This window comes from Mustela nivalis, assembly GCF_964662115.1.
Source record: "Mustela nivalis genome assembly, chromosome: 11".
Classification (NCBI taxonomy): domain Eukaryota; kingdom Metazoa; phylum Chordata; class Mammalia; order Carnivora; family Mustelidae; genus Mustela; species Mustela nivalis.
This window is the reverse complement of record NC_139030.1, coordinates 44,556,896-44,575,427: the sequence shown is the minus strand read 5'-3', so window position 1 is coordinate 44,575,427 and position 18,532 is coordinate 44,556,896. Positions and strand designations below refer to the sequence as shown.

The 18,532-nt window shown below is 37.9% G+C and overlaps 1 protein-coding gene across 6 annotated transcripts in view; it reads right to left on the bottom strand.

Annotated features, from left to right (window-relative positions):
- The window catches only part of ATF2 (activating transcription factor 2), an 84,930-nt gene that overhangs the window by 63,220 nt on the left and 3,178 nt on the right, over positions 1 to 18,532 (bottom strand). For 2 of the 6 annotated variants that reach the window (XM_082689530.1, XM_082689533.1), the window contains exons 2-3: positions 6,361 to 6,503; positions 5,313 to 5,411 (exon numbers count right to left, since the gene is read on the bottom strand). The exons of 2 other annotated variants lie outside the window; for them this stretch is intronic. The gene's annotated coding sequence lies outside the window, so the exon portion shown is untranslated. The remainder of the gene's footprint in view (positions 1 to 5,312; positions 5,412 to 6,360; positions 6,504 to 18,532) is intronic. 2 more of the 6 variants (XM_082689531.1, XM_082689535.1) reach the window with 1 other exon arrangement.

Sequence of the window (18,532 nt, the reverse complement as noted above, 5' to 3'; positions counted from 1 at the left end):
GGACATTATTGGAACAACTGGCAAAATTTAAATGTGATTTGCAGATTAGATGATAGCAATATATCAATGTTAACTTACTGATTCTCAGGGCTGTATTGTGTAGGAAAATGTCTTATTGTAGAAAATAAAGTATTTGGTATAATGGGACATCTTGCTGGCAACTCACTCTTAAAAGCTCCTGAACTAAAAAATTAAAAATGGAAAAACTTACAGAAGGGGTTTAAAATTATAGTTATTTGCACTATAATAATGTACTATATACCCACTATATAATTAGTGCCATGTAGTGTTTAGGAGTAGTTATGAGAAAAATACTACAAAACATGATTCTCTAACGATTCTCTGCTTGTTTCTGGTTTATAACTTTCATATTATGGGATGTGAAAGAGTAGAAAAATCACTTTTATACTGCAAGGTTAAGAGCAAAGAGAACCACGATGGAACAATTACCATACCTGAATAAAAACTCAGATGATATCAGACAATTATCTGTCGTATTAGTTCCTTTTTTTAAATATGGAATGTGTCAAAGCAAGATGATCCTTTAGGTCATTAATAACAGAATTCAAAATGGCATGGGAATAGTATCATTCAAATGATTCAGCTGATAAAAATACCTGGCTTTTCTTTAATCTCCATCAAAAACAAGAAAGAAAGAAACCAACTTACTTCATAGAAGATAGGGTGGGTAAATGAAGCTTTAAAAATGGGAAGGAGAAGGATGCTTGACTGGCTCGGTCAATGAACATGTGACTCTTGGCCTTAGGGTTGTGAGTCTGAGCCCCATGTCAGGTGGAGATTACTTAAAAACAAAATCTTTAAAAAAATGGTAGGGAGCAAGTCAATTTCTGGTGATTAAGTTCAAAAATTCCTAGCGTCTTTTTTTAATTAAAAAAATATTTTAAATTTTTTTAATTTAAGTGATCTCTACACCCTACATGGGCTCGAATTCACAAGTCCGAGATCAAAAGCTGAATGCTCTTCTGACTGGGCCAGTCAGGCACCCAAAAATCTGTGGATTCTAAAATGTTAATTTTACTGATCCTCTAGTTAGCCGCAGGACTATAAATGTTATAATTTCTTATTGTAAAAGCATTTACTCAAGTTTCAAAGCAGGTTTCTAAAATATGGATAATACTAGATGATAGGTACAATGCATAGCATTCCCTAAAATTTCCAATACAACTACTTTATAAAATGCATTTGGAAAATATCTGCCTATTTTGTACCTTATGCGATATTAAGAATAAGAGATATGGTGTTGCCCTCAAAATCAAATTAGTAAGGACAAACAAGTATAATTCAGTGATATACATATAATAATAAAGATATACACAGGCACTATGTGAACATGGGAGATTAAGATTATGGAGCTGGTCATCTCTCCTCAGCAACACTCTCCTTGGGAGACCCAGATTACCAGTGAAGGGCAATCCTGTAATATCCCAGACCCTAACATACTTGCCTCAGGTGAACCAGGGAAGACACCTAAGCAAAGCCAATCAGATTACCTCTTCAGAAAATTTGTAAAAAGAAAAAAAATCAGCCAAACAGAGGTGGGCAGCAGAGATTCCAAATCATACTCCAGACTGGTAGACATTTACTATCATATTCATACTGTTAGGAAATTAATGAAACCCAGAAGGGGATAGGCACAGAAAAACAGAGATGAGAAACCACGCAGCCAAGAAGGAAAGTAGTTTCTGTAATGCCTGGCTATGCTTTCTGTGACTGAATCATGCAAGTCTTCTGTATTCTGAGTATGAGCCCTTTAAAAAAAAAAAAAAAAAAAAAACCTGAATTCATTTGGCTAAGTTTCTAACCCCTAACTAAGAAAAGTACATGGCCAAATGTGGAGAGAGGGTCTGGGAAGGCTACTACTGAAGAAGTAGTGCCTGAGTACAGTCTCAACGGTAGAGGCATCAGGTAGCGAGGAATGATGTTTTCAGCAGAGAAGACAGCAAAAGTGTAGAATCACAATGAAGCAGAGTACACTGAGGGATCTTTAGGAATTTCTGATGGCTGAAGCATGTGTATATAAGGTTGAAGGGAATAGAGATAAGGCCAGAAAGAGAAGCAAACCCTGGCAAGGAGTTTGGATTCCACCCTCACCACCCCCATCCCACTGCCACTCGGAGGTTATAAATATAGGCCTGTGCCAAAATGTTGAGCTAAGCAAGTTTTTCACATTTTTAAATGGGCGGGGGTGGCAGGAGAATAAGCAACAGAGACCATATGTGACCCCTATAAAGTCTAAAATATCCATTATCTGGCCCTTTAAAGAATAAGTGTGCTTTATTCTGCTGTAAAAAAAATGTAAAGATTTTATGATGATGAACTAGATAATCAAAGGGGAATTTCTGCAAGATCTAACAGAAGTATGGAGGATGGATTAAAGGGCAACACTATGCATAAGAAAGTCAGTACAAACTACTGCTAAATTCAGAAGAGAATGATGACTTGCACACCAGCAGTACCCATCAAAATGAGAGGAAAGGATCAGTTATAAAAAGAAATGTTTAGGATAAGGCCTCAAATCCATAATACTGCCTTCAGACCATTGCATATGGACTGACCCCTGCCTTCTAGCCCAGTCTTATGCTACTCCTTAATCCCTTGGCTCTAGTTTCATACAGACTTTTAATCTGCTCTATCTCAGTCTAGAATGTGCTCATTTCCCACCTACCCATCTTAGTAACTGCTCACCCTCCATCTACTCTCTCTACCCTGAAATTCAGATCACTCATTTACTTAGTCATTTAGTCAATAAATATTTATTGAGTACATGTAGGAAGACAGAAATTGTGCTGCACTTAAGGGTACAATGATACAGACACAGTCCCTGCCCTCATGGAATCTACATTTTTTCAAAAAAGATTTATTTACTTTTGAGGGGGTGGGAACACACACATGTAGGGGGAAGGGCACAGGGAGAGAGGGAGGGAGGAAGAAAAAGTCTCGGGGGGTTGGGGGAAGAGGAAGAAGCAGACTCCCCACTGAGTGCAGAGCCTGACACAGGACTCGATCTCGTAACCCTGAGAGCATGACCTGAGCTGAAATCAAAAGTTGAACACTTGGGGCACCTGGGTGGCTCTGTGGGTTAAAGCCTCTGCCTTCAGCTCAGGTCATGATACTAGGGTCCTGGATCGAGCCCCACATCGGGCTCTTTGCTCAGCGGGGAGCCTGCTTCCTCCTCTCTCTCTGCCTACTTGTGATCTCTGTCAAATAAATAAATAAAATCTTAAAAAAAAAAAAAAGTTGACCACTTAACTGACTGAGCCACCCAGGTGCCCCTGGAATTACATTTTATGGAAATCAATTCTAACCAAATGAGGATTTGAACATTTAAGTTGGTCAAGTAGCTCAAAAATTATTTAACATATATATATTATATATATATCAGTGTGCAAGAAAAAGTTTGCCTTACTTTCCTCCTTAAAGTTTCCTGCTTAAAAATTACCTTTTCAAGGGACACCTGGGTGGCTCAGTGGATTAAAGCCTCTGCCTTCGGCTCAGGTCATGATCCCAGAGTCCTGGGATCAAGCCCCGAATCAGGCTCTCTGCTCAGCAGGGAGCCTGCTTCCTTCTCTCTCTCTGCCTGCTTCTCTGCCTACTTGTGATCTCCTTCTGTCAAATAAATAAATCTTTAAAAAAAAATTACTTTAAAAAAAATTATTTTTCTAATACATTATACATATATATTTATTTTCTAAATTTTGTGCAAATTAGCTGTACATTTACACATGGTTTCTCTTTTGATTTGAACCTTCAGATTCAGATGTAACAGCACAGGCCAATCAATCTGCTTGTATATCTTGATATATCTAACAAAGTCTATCACTAGATTACCATGTTTTTAAAGATTTTGTATGCCAGATCACATTTAATTTACCAAAATTTTCCTTCCATTTTTAGAAGCTAAATCCCCAAACTATAAATGGCTTCCATTTCTAGAAGCTATATCCCCAAACTATAAATGGCTTAGAACGAGAAACTACTGCATTTTATAACTTTAAAATCACCACACTGTGAAGATTTTCAATAAAGGTGTATTTGAGAGGGGCACCTGGGTAGCTCAGTGTGTTAAGCCACAAGTCATGATCTCAGGGTCCTGGGATCGGGTCCCGCATCGGGCTCTCTGCTCAGCGGGGAGCCTGCTTCCCTTCCTCTCCCTCTGCCTGCCTCTCTGCCTACTTGTGATCTCTCTCTATCAAATAAATAAATAAAATCTTTAAAAAAAAAAGGTGTATTTGAGAGCTGTACAACTTCCTATTAATATTTCTGATCAGTGTGAATAATCATGGAACTAAATTTTGTTGATTTAACTCAATACAAAAGCAAATAAATGTTGATATTTCAGTTACCATGTACAGCCTTCAAATGGGCAATACTTTTTATCCAAAATATTTTTGGACTACAGAAAATACTTCAGAGCGTTGGGCTGGCTCAGTAGGTAGAGCACGTGACTCTAGATCTTGGGGTCCTGAGTTTAAGCCCCATATTGGGCACTTAAAAAAAAGAAAGAAAGGATATACTTCAACGAGTAATCCTTTTTTTTTTTTTTTTAAGATTTTATTTATTTATTTGACAGACAGAGATCACAAGTAGGCAGAGAGGCAGGCAGAGAGAGAGAGGAGGAAGCAGGCCCCCTGCTGAGCAGAGAGCCTGATTCAGGGCTTGATCCCAGGACTCTGGGATCATGACCTGAGCCTAAGACAGAGGCTTTAACCCACTGAGCCACCCAGGTGCCCCTCAACGAGTAATTCCTGTTACTATCATGTATAAAATCCTAGAAGAATTGGGACCTTCATATGGGGGGATCCCTTTGCTATAGAGAATTCCCTAGTCAGGTTAAGTTTAGAAGGCTCTGAATTAAAATTAAACAATTTGGGACACCTGGGTAGCTCAGTCAGTTAAGTGTCTGCCTTCAGCTCAGATCACAATTCCAAGCTCCTAGGATCGAGTCCCTCCTCAGGCTCCTCGCTTAGTATGGAGCCTGCTTTTCCCTCTGTCTGCCTTTCTCCCTACTATGCTCCCTAACAAATACATAAAATCTTTCAAAAAAAAATTAAACAATTTAATGTTAAGTCTTTGTGTGCTTTTCTTTGTGGATATGCACTGTACCTCCAAAAGAACATTTCCAAATTTACTAAACCTCCAATTTTTTTTTTTCCTACTAAACACTATCAATATGGTAGGACACTAGCACCCTGAGGATACAATCTGGAAGCACCTGCTGAATTCAGTAATATTTGAGAGACAACTGGAAAATTAAAAAAATTTAAAAAAAATTTTTACATTTTGCATCTTACCTTTCTAACTGGTGGGCCATGAGCTTTATTGACTGCTGCCAGGAATCGCTTAGCTCTAATCAAGTAAGCACTGCTTCTCAAGCGTCCATCTGAGTATCCCTAGGACAAAGGAGAGGCAGAAAAAAGACTGAACACCTTACTCTCTGAGATCTGAGGAAATAGGCTCATGCAGTTGAACTCTGACACAAAAATGTTTAAGTATTTACTTTAAAAATGTATGTCAAGTTTGTCTTTCATGCCATTATTTTCTGATATAAAAATTAAGGTTCCCTCTAAAAGTTTCAACGCTCCAGGAAGATATCTGTGGTCACCTGTAATTCCTAGCAAAATGCTACCTAGAGGTGTAACAGCTTCAAAGATGGAAGTAGAGCAATGGAATCTTGGTGAAAGGAGAAAAATGTAGCTTTTTAATGGGGTGCAGGGGGTAGTCATACATAATAGGTGAAATGGCAGTGCTGAATCTGATCATCAAAATTCTGAGTGGAGATGATAACATTTGTTTTCTTTTCTTCCACTTTTTATTTAGAGATAAAAATTTCTTCTTGTGTCAGGGCTGTAGCATACCATCCAGGGGACCCAGTTCATATGCTTTTCATTTGTTAACAGCTCTATCAGCTATTAACTGATGAAATAGTTATGAGTGACAGAAAACTCAAAACAATGGCTTAAATGATTCAGAAGTTAATTTCTCTCACATAAAAGCACAGGTAATCCCAAATCATGATCATTAGGCTCCTTCTATTTTGTTGTTTTCCCATCCTCAATATGTGGTGTCCCCTTCATGGTTTAAAATAAGTGCTTAAGGTCTAACCATAACATCTGCTGATCAGATAGCAGGAAAGAGAATGAGATGAGCAATAGCCTGCTATTTCCAACAACTCACAGGAAACTTTTATTTACATTCCATACACCAGAATGTAACAGCTATACCAGGCTGAGAAATAAATTCTTAATTTCGTCATGTGCTTAGTTAAAAATTGGAGCATCTATAATAAAGAAAAAGAAGAAAATGAATACCAGTCAACATTTCTGTCATTATACACCTCACCTGAAAATGTAAGATGGTTGGATACCTTGTAGAAATGTCTTAGCAGTCCACTGAAGGGAGCTTTCAAAAGCAGAAAGTCCTGCCAGTGGCCAAGGAGCAAGACCAGTGTTCATAAAGAACTTCTCTAAATATAAAAGGCCAATCTGTAGGTGACAAAGAAAAGAGAGAGAAATCTGAAGACCAGAATAACAATGCAAGAGCAAAGAAACAACCTAAGTAAGTTGTAGTTTGAGAGGATAAATTCACATATGCAGTCCACAAAACTCAGAAACGATTAACACAGGACCATTATGTAAGTAATGGAGTGCCCAAGCGGGTCTGGGTAAAAACCTGGCAGAAAACCAAGTTACCAATTCCATTAGAAAAAGGCAGTCATCCTGGAACAAGATTAAAAGAGAAAGCAGACTCTCCTCTACCATTATTTAAGGACTGAACTCTCATTATTAGGCTGTGTATGAACTTTGGAGATGTCCCTATTGCAGACTATTGAAAAGAAGGAATGCACTTTACCTTGAATAAGGCTGCTGAAACAGTCTTCATGTTTAAAACTCTGATGAGAATACTAGAAGCTGGAAAACTCTCATTTCAAAGCTGGCATCAAAATTCTGTTTTACAGACTGTTCCTTTAAGGGAAAGGGACCTGAAGGGGATATTTAGCTATACAAATGTAAAATAAGGACTATAAATGGAGCAGCAGTTCAAAGGACAAATGTCTCTGTGTAAAGGTTCATATTTTCTAGGCAGAGATAAATTTCTGCAATTGTTTTTCAGGGAAATGTGTATTTTTAAGTAGGGCTTCAGATTTTCCTACAGAGTGTTGTGTTCTTATTTTAGCAGTTGCTCACAAAAGACCAGGAACTAACACCCTAGAAAACAGCAAGATGGACTTCTGGTCTTCACTTCAAGAGAAAGGCAAGAAGATTAAGCTAGCAAGCTATACCTGGCCTGGCCTATACAGCTTATGTTTTATGCATGCAGTGTTAAGATTAATGACTCTGAAACACATTAAACAGTACTTTTTTTTGGTAACTTGAAACACACAGATGTAAAGACCTCTCTTTTACCACTGCAACCCTACCCTAGTTACTGTATATGTTTTTCTTATACAGGTGTATCTTATTTTATTGAGCTTCACTTTACTATGCCTCACAGACAGTTCATTTTTTATAAACAGAAGGTTTTTGGCAGTCTTCACTGCATGGAACAATTCTATTGGTGCCATTTTTTTCCAGCAGCATTTGCTCACTTCATGCCTTTGTGTCTCCTTTTGGTAATTCTTGCACATTTCAAGCTTCTTCACTCTTACTATATTTGTTATGGTGACTTGTGATCAGTGATCTTTGATGTTACTATTACAATTGCTTCAGGGTGCCAGGGACTACATCCACATAAGACAGCAAACTTAACTGGTAAGTGTTCTGTAAATTCTAACTGTTCCACTTACCAGCTCCTCCATCTCTCTCCCTCTCTTTCTGCTTCCCTGTGTTGTCTTGAGACACAACAGTATTGAAAAGTAGACCAATTAATGACCCTACAATGGCCTCTAAATGTTCAAGGGAAAGGAAGAAGGGCACGTCTCTCACATTAAACCAAAAACTGGAAATGATTATGTTTAGTGAGGAAGGCATGTTGAAAGCCGAGACAGGCCAAAATCTAGGCCTCTTGGACCAAACAGGTAGCCAAGCTGTGAATGCAAAGGTAAACTTCTTGATGGAAATCAAAAGTGCTATTTTAGCGAACATGCAAAAGATAAATGAAACAGCCTTACAACTGAAACTTCAAGTGGTCTGAATAGATCAAACTAGCTACAACATTCCTTTGAACTAAAACCTAATCCAGACTAAGGCCCTAACTCTCCTTAATTTTAAGAAGGCTGAGAGAAGGAGGAAGCTGCAGAAGAAAAGTTGGAAGCTGGCAGAGTTGGTTCATGAGGTATAAGTAAAGAAGCCACTTTCAGAACCACCTTCAGAACATAAAAGTGTAAGTAAGATAAGGGGGCACCTGGCTAGCTCTATCAGTAGAGCATGCAACTCTTGATCTTGGGGTCTTGAGCTCGAGTCCCACACTGGGTGTAGAGATTACTTAAAAAAATTTTTTTTTTAAAAGTAGAAGGTGGGGGGACGCCTGGGTGGCTTAGTTGGTTGGACGACTGCCTTCGGCTCAGGTCATGATCCCGGAGTCCCCAGATCGAGTCCCACATTGGGCTCCCAGCTTTACGGGGAGTCCGCTTCTCACTCTGACCTTTTCCTCACTCATGCTCTCTCTCACTGTCTCTCTCTCAAATAAGTAAATAAAATCTTAAAAAAAAAAAATTTAAAAAAAAGTAGAAGGTGGGGATGCCTGGGTGACTCAGTAGGTTAAAGCCTCTGCCTTCGGCTCAGGTTGTGAGCCCCACATCAGGTTCTCTGCTCAGCTGGGAGGCTGCTTCCCCCTCTCTCTCTGCCTGCCTCTCCGTCTACCTGCCTGTCTCTCCGTCTACTTGTGATCTCTGCCAAATAAATAAAATCTTAATAAATAAATAAATAAAAAGTAGAAGGTGGGGATGCCTGGGTAGCTCAGCTGGTTAAAGTGTCTGCCTTGGCTCAGGTCCTGATCCCAGGGTCCTGGGATAGAGTCCTGCATCAGGCTCCTTGCTCAGCAGAGAGTCTGTTTCTCCCTCTGCCTGCTGCTCCTGCTGCTTGTTTTCTCCCTCCCTCTCTCTCTCTCTCTCTCTGAAAAATAAATAAAATCTTTAAAAAGTAGAAGTTGAAGGAGCAAGTGCTAATACAGAAACTGCAGGGGCGCCTGGGTGGCTCAGTCAGTTAAGCAGCTGCCTTTGGCTCGGGTCATGATCCCAGGGTCCTGGGATCAAACCTCACATCAGGCTCCCTGCTCAGCAGGGAGTCTGCTTCTCCCTCTCCCTGCCGCTCTACCTACCTGTGCTCTTTATCTCTCTGTTGAATAAATAATAATTTTTAAAAATCTTTAAAAAAAATACAGAAACTGCAACAAGTTATATAGAATATCTAGCTAAGATCATTAGTGAAGGGGACTACACTAAACAAAAGATTTTTAATGTAGATGAAACAGCCTTAGATTGGAAGAAAATGCCATCCAGGGCTTTTATAGCTAGAAAAAAGTTCATGTCTGGTTTCAAAGCTTCAAAGAACAGGCTCTCTTGTTGGGGGCTAATACAGCTGGTAACTTTAAGTTGCAGCCAATGCTCCTGATCATTCTGAAAATCTTAGGGCCCTTAACAATTACACTCAATCTACTCTGCCTGTGCTCTATAAATGGAACAAATTCTGGATGACAGCACATCTTTTCAACATAGTTTACTGAATATTTTAAGCCCTCTGTTGAGAACTGCTGCTCCGAAAAAAAGATTCCTTTCAAAATGTTACTGTTCCTTGACAATGCACCTGACACGCAAAACACTTAAGAGATGTGTAACAAGATTAGTATTTTCTTGCCTGCTAAACATATCTGTTCTGCTGCACATGAATCAAGGAGTAATTCTTTCGAGTCTTATTTAAGAAATACATTTTTTATAAAAATGTAGCTACTAGAGATAGTGATTCTTCTGATGGATCTAGACAAAGAAAATTGAAAACCTTCTAGAAAAGACCGACCATTCTAGATTCCATTAACAGCATTTGTGATTCATGGGAAGTGGTCAAAATATCAACATTAACAGAGGAGTTTGGAAGAAGCGGACTCCAACTCTCACGATGATTTTGAGGGGTTCAAGACTTCAGGGAAGGAATTAACTACACATGTGGTGGAAACAGCAAGAGAACTAGAAGTGAGCCTAAAGATGTGACTGAACTGTTTTACTCTCATGATAAAACTTGAACAAATGAGGAGCTGCTCTTTATGCATGAGCAAAGAAAGTAATTTTCTTGAGATGGAATCTACTCCTGGTAAAGACGTTATGAAGATTATTGAAATGATGACAAAGAATTTGGAGTATTACATAAAATTAGTTGAAAAAGCAGTGACTGGGTTTGAGAGGACTAACTCCAACTTTGATAGTTCCTCCGTGGGTAAACTTCATTGATGTTTTACTTAAAGAAATGGCCATAGGGGCGCCTGGGTGGTTCAGTGGGTTAAAGCCTCTGCCTTCCGCTCGGGTCATGATCTCAGGGTCCTGGGATCGAGCCCCGCATCGGGCTCTCTGCTCAGCAGGGAGCCTGCCTCCCCGCCTCTCTCTGCCTGCCTCTCTGCCTACTTGTGATTTCTGTATGTCAAATAAATAAATAAAACCTTAAAAAAAAAAAAAAAAAAAAGAAATGGCCATAGCCACCCCACCTTCAGCAACCACCACCCCTCATCAGTGAACAGCCACCGTAGGCAAAACCCTACACCAGCTAAAAGATTACAACTGGCTGAAAGCTCAGATGATCGTTGGCTTTTCTTTTAGCAAAAAAGTATTTTTAAATTAAGCCATGTAAATTTAAAAAAAATAATACTAGCACACACTTAATAGACTACAGCATAGTGAAAACAAAAATTTTATATGCACTAGGAAACCAAAAAATCTGACTTGCTTTACTGTGGTCGTCTGGAACCTAACCCACCATATCTCGGGTATGCCTATATTTGGATATAATTAACCTATGGTTAAGGGGAATGGGCTCTGCTGAAGGAGGCAAACACTGCTAATGGTAAATATTCTGGGAAGCAGATATTGTGTCAAAAAACAAGGTTCAAAAAGTAGATATTCATGTGAGAAAGGAACGAAGTCTCTCTTGACATGGACTCAGAAGACTCTCTGGGCTTCTGGCCTTGTGGGAGGACAGGATCTATGCAGGAAGAGGATAGTCTTTTCAAGGTAGTATTCAAACAGGTTTATGTAATACTGAAGGTACACTAATGCATTCCAAGGGACACCTGAGAAGGATAAATTGTAAGAAAATTTCCTATCTGTATTTCCCTATGTTTTCTTTCCTAAAAATAATCTACTTTTCCTAAATCCTCATCCTTCCACAGTTCAAAAGAAACTCCCACTCCCATCCATACCAAATTTCATTACCATGCATTGCCCCAGGTTGTAAAACCTCCACAGAAAAATCCCCACAGGGGATTATTTAAAAAGTGTCTTAAAGCCTACCTTAATTCAGGCACCATTAAACCTCAGGTTTGTGTCTTTGCCTGTCTTATATTTCTGCTAAAGCACTGTTCTTAAGAATGGCATTTTGCCCTGTGTTTAGGAATGTTCTGAATTCATATATATTGTTTAGCATGATGACAGGAAAATAAAAACTTTTCATTTAATGACTGCTTCTTCCATTCTCAAAATATTGTTCAAAAATCACTGTCCCAAGAGAGCTCCATGAAAAGAAATCAATAAACTTAAAATCTAAGTTCAATTTATTACATTTATTGCAGAGAGGTATGAAAAGGTACCAATACTTTAAAACATTAAAATCCACTGCATTCAAATAAAATTATGCTGAGAAGTGGAAGTTAAATAGATGGTCAATAAGAGGAATCATGAAAATTTCCAACTTTTAAAGATTAATTCTAGTGTTTTTTAAAAACTTTTTTAAAACTTTGTTGTTTTTTTTAATTAGCAATAATCGCGCCTCGGATAAACCTCATTGGCTACAATACTGCCACTGCGCAAAGCTTAAAACTTTGTTGTTTTTTTAAATGTTTTTTCAAATCGCTACTGACATTAGGTACTTACAAAAAATAGTGTATCTAGAAAAGCCAGAAATTGTGCTTTCTTTCAACTTTTTAAACCTAAGATGAAAACTTCTAAGATTTAACTTAGAAATGTGCAAGGGCACAAAGTTTATCAAATTTCTTTTCAGGAGCACATGAATCTAATAGGTAGAATGATCCCACAAAGTAGTCCACACCCAAATCCCAGGAAACGATGAATAGTTATATTACATTACAAAATGGACTCTGAAGACACAAAAAGATAACAACTCCTAAAACAGGAAGATTATTCTGGGTTATTCAGGTGGCCCAATCCAGGAGCCCTTAAGAACAGAAAACTTTCTGTCTGAATTCTGAGAGATTTAGTAGTAGCATAAGTCACAAAAACTTGTCTTGCCATCATCACTGGAGGGGACAGGACTGAAAGCCTTTCAGCTTTTTTTTTTTTTTAAGATTCTATTTATTTGACAGAAAGATGGGGAGCACCAGTAGGCAGAGCAGCAGGCAGAGGGAGAAGCAGGCTCCCCACTGAGCAGGGAGCCTGATGAGGGACTCGGTCCCAGGAGCCTGGGATCAGTACCTGAGCCACCTGAGCCCAATACTGATGCTTAACCCACTGAGCAACCCAGGACTCCCAGCTTTTCAGCTTCTAAGAGCAAATATCAACTCTGGTTTTCAGTCCACAAGGAAGGAGTCTGCATTTAGCCAAGAATCTGAATGAACCTGGAAGTGGATTTTCCCTCCAGACACTCTAGCATGAATACAGCTCAGCCAACTAATTAATTTTGGATTTGTAAGACCCTAAGCAGAAGACCCAGCTGAGCCCACCTGGACTTCTGACCTACAAAAACTGTGAGATAAATCTGTGTTGTTTTAAGATGCAAAATATGTGGTAATTTGTGATGCAGGAAGAGGAAATTAAAAGAGTGAGTAAAAATGTTAATAAGTAAGGCACCCAGGAGGGTAGGCTTGTGTCACAAGGCTTCAGGGGCAGCAATAACTTATATACACACATAACTCTGCGTTTTAATTTTCTTCCTCTATCTTGGTCAAGAGCCACAAAATGCAAAAAGCGATCCTAGAGCAATCCTGGGTCCTGGGAACATCACTATGGTCATAATAACAAAACTTGGAATCTAAGAGTTTGAAAACCTGTTAACTATGAACTAGTAGGACTTTACTCCCTTTCAAGGTTAAGGTAACTCTGACTTTCTATATTAGAAAAATTTTAAATGGTATGAGTTCACTATGATCCTCAACATTAAGAAATAATACACCACTTTCAGTGTTGTCGAAAAGAATAAAGGGTGGGGCAACTGGGTGGCGAAGTCGTTAAGTGTCTGCCTTCAGGTCAGGTCATGATCCCAGCATCCTAGGACTGAGCCCCACATAAGGCTACCCGCTCAGCAGGTACCCCCTGCTTGTTGTGTTCCCTTCTCTCACTGTGTCTGTCTCTGTCAAATAAATATCTTAAAAAAAAAAAAAAAGATAATATATGCAAAATACATAGTATAGGGCATGATGCTTACATGGTATCTATTAAGTTTATTACACATTCTGTATTTTACTTTGACATTAAATGTACATTTTCCTAATGCTTAATCAATCCTAATTACTACCTTCTTTAAAGCCCCAAACTGAGAACTACATGTTTAGTTTCACTTTTGAACAAAAGGCTTTAAGTCTTTAACCCATGAATTTGATGTTATCCCATAAGGTTATTTGATATATAACATTTAGTTCTATGTAAGGAAATCAAACACCTCAGAAGTGTGAAAAACAGAAGCCCAGCTTTAATGAGAAAAGCAGCTTTTAATTTTGCCCCACTTGCAGCAGACATGACAGATGTTCTTCACACATATCCCTAATTCCCAAGAGTATATAAGCGTTTTGACGAAATTCCTCAAAGTTGATGGCACACATAAGGAACACCTCAGACTTTTCCCAATATTGTATTCATGAAAGTATAAATATGTCAATATTGAGACCAACCCAATATATCAAAATATCCGTTAATAAAAATATCACTCTTTAAGTTAAACTTCATTTTTAAAGTGAGTCTTAATTATTCCCAGACCTCTAATCCCTAGGTGATATAAGGTAAGCAAGTTCTAGTCTTATAGCCTAAAATCACAACAAAACATTAGAAATACACACGTACAAGGGCACATGGGTGGCTCAGTTGGTTAGGTGTCTGATTCTTGGTTTCGGCTCAGGTCATGATTTCATGGGTAGTGGGATCCGCACTGTGTCGGATACCGCGCTCAGCAGGGAGGTCTGCTTGAGGATTCTCTCTTCCCCACCCCCTCTGCCCTCCCCTACCAAACATACTCTCTCTCCCTCTCTAAAAATAAATAAATCTAGGGATACCTGAATGGCTCAGTTGGTTAAGTCTGCATTAAGCTCAGGTCACAATCCCAGGAGGGTTCTGGGATGGAGTCCTGCATCAGGGTCCTTGCTCAGCAGTGAACCTGCTTCTCCCTCTGCCTATCACTCCCCCTGCTTGTGCACATGCTCCCTCTCTCTCTGACAAATAAAACCTTAAAAGAAGGAAATAATCTAAAAAAATCCCCACACAAATAAAAAGACCTTACAGATTAATGGTTATGAATATGAACAGTGCTGATCCAAGTTTTTACTAACATCCTTTTAGATTTGATAATCACATCTGTTATACAAAATACTGCCCACAGTATTATTTTTCTAAAGGTATATGTAAAAAAAAATGTACTTACCTATTATTATTTTTATTATAATTATATTCTTGTATCTTTATTATTGTATGCTTACTAAAAACTTTTGTAAAGGTAAAAAAAAAATAGAAATTCACAGCTCACCAAAAATTACAGTTAAGTCCTAGTTATCACTACTATTAAGAGGATATTAAGTGCTTGCTTCAGCAGCACATATACTAAAAAAGTGTATTGATACTAATTTCTCATTATGAAGAGAGCACAAATAAGATAGGGTATAGATTATGTATAATTCCTACTTCAACACCAGTAAACTCGTCTCTCACTCTTCCTCTCAAAGAATATCAAAATTAAGTGAGATATTACTAAAGGAATAACCCTCAATCTAACATCGTGTCGATGATTAAAACCTTCCTTACAAATGATAAAAAGACACAAGTTACTCTCAACACTGTGATTGAGAACAGTTACATTAGTTGAATAATCAGTAAAGAATTAAAAAAAAAGCATTAGAAGAAGACATATAGATGGCCAACAGACATGTGAAAAGATGCTCATCATCACTTACTAGGCAAATGCTAATCAAAACTACAACAAGGTACCACCTCACACCCATTTTAGAAGGGCTAAAATCAACAACACAAGAAATAACGGGTGTTGACAAGAATGTGGAGAAAAAGAACACCTGTGCACTGCTCGTGGGAATGCAAACTGGTACAGCCACTGTGGAAACCAGTATGCAGTTTCCTCAAAAAGCTAACAGAACTACATTATGATCCAGCAATTGCACTACTGGGTATTTACCTAAAGAATACAAGAACACTAATTCAAAGAGATGCCTGCATCCTTATGTTTATAGTGGCATTATTTAAAGCGGAAGCATCCCAAGTGTCCACTGACAAATAAATGGATAAAGATTATGTGATACACACACACACACACAACACAGGAATATTACTCAGCCATAAAAAACAATGAAATCCTGGGACGCCTGGGTGGCTCAGTTGGTTAAGCAGCTGCCTTGGCTCAGGTCATGATCCCAGCATCCTGGGATCGAGTCCTACATCGGGCTCCTTGCCCCGCAGGGAGCCTGCCTCTCCCTCTGACTCTGCCTGCCACTCTGCCTGTGCTCTCTCTCTCTCTGACAAATAAATAAATAAAATCTTTAAAAAAAAAAAAAAAAACAATGAAATCCTGCCATTTGCAATGACATGGATGGAACTACAGAGTATTATGCTAAGTGAAAGAAGTCAGAGAAAGATGAATACCATATGATTTACCTGTGTGTGGAATTTAAGAAACAAAACAAGAGGGGGAAAATGAGAGAGACAAACCAAGAAACAGACTCTTAATTACAGAAAAATGACAGTTACCAGAGAACAGGCGAGGAGTAGAGGGGATAGACTAAACAGGTGATGGGGATTAAGGAATGCACTTGTAGTGATGAGTGCAGGGTTATAGATGGAAGTTCTGAATAGTGTATATTGTGCACCTGAAACTAATACTAGGTTAACTAACTAGAATTAAAATAAAAACTTAGATTAAAAAAAAAGAACAAACATTAGAAATGTATTTTATTTAATCATCTCTTCCACTACGAAGAGGGAGGAATGAAAGGTTTCACTGAAATGTTTCTAGTGGAATAGATAAAAAATAGATTTTATGGAAATCATACTGTCACAATGTTATCTCAAAATACGATCATGCTATACTACAGAAGTTTAATATAAGTTTAATATAAGAAAAGTCTGACTTGGGGACAAAGGGAACAAAAAATAGGAGACACTCTCTCACATGCATTTATGAAAATTCTAACAGTAAGTTGCACCACAAAATATAAGTTCCTACAGAAAACTCAACTTTATGGCCAAAGCTACTAAAGAGATGATTAATGTCCTACCTTCAAGCTACATCACATATACCTGGTGGGGCTTTGGTAGATGATTATTATTTCTCAATGTACTTTAACAATAATTACCACACCATATACTAAGTATTCATTAGTTAACTGAATACTAAGTATTCATTAACACTGCTTTAAGCATTTATATACACTAATTCTTTTTTTTTTAAGATTTTTATTTATTTATTTGACAGATAGAGGTCACAAGTAGGCAGAGAGGCAGGCAGAGAGAGAAGGGGAAGCAGGCTCCCTGCTGAGCAGAGAGCCCGATGCGGACCCTGGAATCATGACCTGAGCCAAAGGCAGAGGCTTTAACCCACTAAGCCACCCAGGCGCCCCAATATATACACTAATTCTTTGAACAAAGCTATGAATTAAGTATTACCTTTAAAATTAAAGAAATTGAAGCACAGAGATGATGATACAGATATTAAGATGATACAGATAATAAGTGGCAGACCCATGACAGTCTGGCTCCTAATAAGTACCCTAAAACATTGATTATATGCATACTATGCACCAGAAGACAACACTTAAGGAAACAACTCAATCAGGCTATAACATACACATTCTTTATTTCAAGGATTACCTATTTGGAAATAAATGCCATTATGAATTTCAATAACTCATAAACCTATAGATTAAAACGTAGCTCTTATATCAAAGTAAACTAGCATAAAACACCCAACATGTAAACCATGTAAAACTACATCAAATTTAAGGATTACTGTTACTACACTGTCAAGTTCATTATGTCAAGTAATCTATATGAGAAATACTGAAATGAAGAAAATATAAAATATACATTATCTGTCCCAGCACACAGATCACTGGTAAGCAAGTAACTTGAGACTGATATGGTCTACTAAACAAAACTGCTAAATAATGCAACTCATTCCCACTAATAATTCTTAATTATGCAATCCTACTTTATTAATCAGCACAATTCCGAAGTTGGTAAAATTATGATAAAGTTGGTGTACTCAGATTCTCCTGACAGTGTAGACTTGCTCTATCAACTCTTTGGAGAGGAAAAAATCTGGCAGTATAGAAACATTTATATCCTTTGATCTGGAGCGCCTGCGCGGCTCAGTCAGTTAGGGTCATTATCCTGGAGTCCTGGGATCAAGCCCCTCGTTCTGTCTCAAATAAATAAATAAAATCTTTAAGAAAAAAAAAATTTTTTTAAATATATATCCTTTGACCTAGTTATTTCACTTGAGATTAGTATCCTACAGAAACAATTCAAAGTAAGTAAAAAGACGCATAGGGATGCTCAATTCAATGCTAAAAGAGAAACTGAAAACAATCATTTTTCCATTGGGCATTTAAAATAGAGAAAATTTTAATGGTCAACTGGTAAACTATCATGTAACCATTACATATCACGAAGGTTAGGCAATATGGGGAAATGCTAAAGCTCTAAAAACATAATGTTAACTAATGATAAAATTTTGTCAAAGCTATAATATATATACAGAAATTAGAAGGCAACAAAAATAACAGAAAGTTATTTATCAGTAGGGCAAACTTGTGGATGATTTCTAGTAACACTATTTTAAGCATTCAAATAAAAAGAAACACACTAGTCCCCCCTGCCCAAAAATTAGAAAAAAACAAAGCTATAAAATTGGAACAACTATGAAGCTGGAATGACAAAAGTTTAGGTTCAGGTAAGCAAACTAAAGAACATTTAGGGAATTTGTAAATTAAGGTAGTAGTATAGATAAAAATATACACTACTAGCCAAAGAACCAAAATACACTTGGTATTTTGCCAACTGGCTTTTTGCCAATTGTAATCATTCCCACCCTGTTTTCCCTACTTATCTTGTTGAGAATCTCTGTAGTAATAAGCTACTACTACTGTTGGGGGTGTTTCTATTCCTTGGGTATTAAGACAGAAAAAAAATGAGAATCACTATCTT